The 3,129-nt window shown below is 33.7% G+C and overlaps 1 pseudogene; it reads left to right on the forward strand.

Moving 5' to 3' along the window:
• Window positions 1-2,313: 2,313 nt before the first annotated feature.
• On the forward strand, window positions 2,314-2,433 carry LOC145412670 (5S ribosomal RNA; annotated as a pseudogene).
• The last annotated feature ends 696 nt before the right edge of the window (window positions 2,434-3,129 follow it).

Genomic DNA, 3,129 nt, shown 5'->3' on the forward strand with positions numbered 1-3,129 from the left:
AAATAGCCTAACTGAGAATATCTGTATTCTTAATTTCCAATGACTCTAGTGGCTTTTATTTTATAATCACCTTAATCGTGACATCACTTAGTGCAATCCGTGAACTAGTTACGGGTGACAGCATTCGCGTTTGGCCTAGTTCAAAACTATTTTACTGGAGATACAGCTGTAAATTTTCTTTTGTCGAATTCGCTATATATGCAACTTCCATAAATGTACTCAAAATTGATTGCGAAACACTTCCAGAAGATATTTCTGGGGATGAAAAATAATTAAGAAATAAAAAAGAAATACATTCACAGGTAAAGAGAACTTTCCTCTGTGGTGTTTAATAAAAATAAGTATTCATTGACAGTGGTGGTACCGAAAGAAGCGGGAGACTTCCAATGATTATCCTCTTTTACCTTCAGTAGAAGGACATGAAAATTACATCGATCCTCCTGAATTTTTTTTTTTTCGCATATTATGAAAAGTCGTATTAAACCAGAACCCATTTTTCAGTAGGTACAATTTCTATAAACTATGATACCTCGTGAGAAGGAATATTAATGTGTTTTTGACTTTCACCTAAAAATTTATTTCTGAAAGTATTAATGCTATCGTAGTATCGAGTTATACAATATATTATCATTTATAACATTATCCCTCATCTCTGTAGACATGTAGTGCATGACAGTGACAAAAACTTCAGGTTGAAGGAAAACTGAATGAATTGTATTAATGCCGTCTGCAGATTGTTTGGATTTTTACGTAAGGAAGAGGGTCGTTTGTGACTTTTTATTTGTGGTCATTACTTCAGATAAAAAAGATGGTCAAGTTGTTTTCTTACTGTAAAAGCATCCAATTAGGGAAAATTCCAAACTATTATACCTGAGTGATCTTAAAAACAGCATTACTTAGGTCGAAAACACTCAATATCCAACTTCAACTGGGAAACACTTCTATTGAATCTAAAATTAACCAAAAAATTCTGGTGGAAAGATAATTTTGTCTTGGAAAAAAAAAATCAAATTCGATTTACAAGTAAAGAAGGCTGGCATTAGAGATTCGTTTGATTACAGAAATGTAAACAACCTGGAAATTTAGAGATAAAACGGATATTATTATATCTGTATAACAAGGGCTTTGAAGTGGCACCATGAGCCTCCTGATCAAAGTTAAAAAATGGATTATTTTCCCAGTGTGACGGTTTCATTATCTCATCCATGTTTGCCTATGTAAAATCATTTCTAAAAAGAATGAATCATTTTCAAGAAAATTGTTTAGGTACTGATTATCAGATATATTCGAATAAAGAAAGTACATTGCCCTATTTAGATATGCACTATTGATCCTGTTGTGTTGAAATTAACTGGATTTTTAATTTCCTATCAGTCGATTACCTTGTTTTTATTTATCATTATTATTCACGTTAATCGTGGATGCAAGTATAAGTGAATATCAATTGGGGACTAGTTCGGCTGATAGCATCCACTCTAGGAGTAGTTCAACACTATTTTACTTGAGGGATTTCTGTATTTTTATTTTATGAACCCAAAATTGATTACGAAACTTCTAATTATTTCCAAAACTCAGAAGACAGTTCTGAGGGTGAAAAAATGACATTTAGGAAATATACAACATATCAATTAAAACATAGAGAGAGCTGTAATCTGTTTAAGAACAATAAGTTTGCATTGATGCTCGGGACATCAAAACAAGCGAGAAGCTTTAAATGAGTATTCTCTTTTATCTTCGGCCGAAGCACATTAAAATTACATTGATCCCCCAAAGTGTATGTATAGGAGGAAAAATTGCACATTATGAAGGTTCGTATTACGCAATAAGCCACATTTCTTTAGGTACAATGTCTCAAAACTGGTATCTCGTGAGAAGGAATATTAATGAGCTTTTGACCCTCACCTAAAAATTTATTCGAGGAAGTATAAACACTATCGAAATACTGATATATATATTTTATTATCATTTATACCATTATTCCTTATCTCCGTAGACATTCAGTGCATGACAGCCTCAACAAATGCAGGTTTGAAGGAATATTGAATGAAATGTATTAATTTCATTGGAGATTGTTTGGACTTACACGTTAGGAAGTGGAAGACTTTCATTTGTAGTTTTAACTTCATATTTAAAAAAAAAAAATGGTAAATGTCTCGTTACGGTAAAATCCTTCGCTATGGGAACTATTGAAAACTTATACTTATCCTAGAAACCGGCTAATTGGGGCCGAAAACACTAAATATGAAACTTCCAGAAACGTCCTCTAAATTAGCCTTAAAACATTCCAATTTGTGCCTAAAATTCACAAAAAATTTCTGAGGTCATAATTTCGTTGAGTACACCGCTTCCCATCCGATCAGCGAAGTTAAGCAACGTTGGGTCTGGTTAGTACTTGGATGGGTGACCGCCTGGGAACACCAGATGCTGTTGGCATCCCTACGTGTCAAGTGGGGTTGGTGGAGGTTTAGTGCCCCTCCCTGTAAAACAATTAACTCTAAGCCCTTGGCCACCCCATTTGGGATACATGGCGTCTGGCAATGGATGGATGGATGGATGGAAATGTACTCAAAAGTTATTCCGAAACAATTTCAGTTATTGCCAAACCTCAGAGGAGATTTCGAGACTAAGAAATCGCATTTAGGAAACATAATAAGAAATCGATTTACACGTAAAGAGAGCTGGCATCTGAGGTGTTTAAGAACAATGTTTTAATTCATTTGGGGGTTACCGAGAGAAGCGAGAAACTTTGTTCTTTTTTATCGAGCCTCCTTACTGAAAAAAAAAAAAAAAAAAAAAAAACTTGCACATTATGAAGGTTTGTGCCACATTTCGTTGGGTATAATCCCTAAAAACTGTGATAACTCGTGGAAAAGGGTATTTATGAGTTTTTGATTCTCTTACAAATTTATACGAATAGGTATAAACACTATCACAATACTGATTCAGAAAATGAATTGCCATATTCGTCATCTCCGTAGATATAGAGCAGGTTCAAGGAACAGTGAATGATCTGTATTAATAACATATTGGAACTGTTTGTATTTTAATATTAGGAAAAGGACATTTGTGCCTTTTTTTTTTTATTTGTTCAGGAAAAGGTCGTGCCTTTTTTTTTTATTTGTTCAGATA

Source organism: Coenobita brevimanus, chromosome 93 (assembly GCF_032717465.1).
Source record: "Coenobita brevimanus isolate Jiangsu-jjx chromosome 93, ASM3271746v2, whole genome shotgun sequence".
Lineage (NCBI taxonomy): Eukaryota > Metazoa > Arthropoda > Malacostraca > Decapoda > Coenobitidae > Coenobita > Coenobita brevimanus.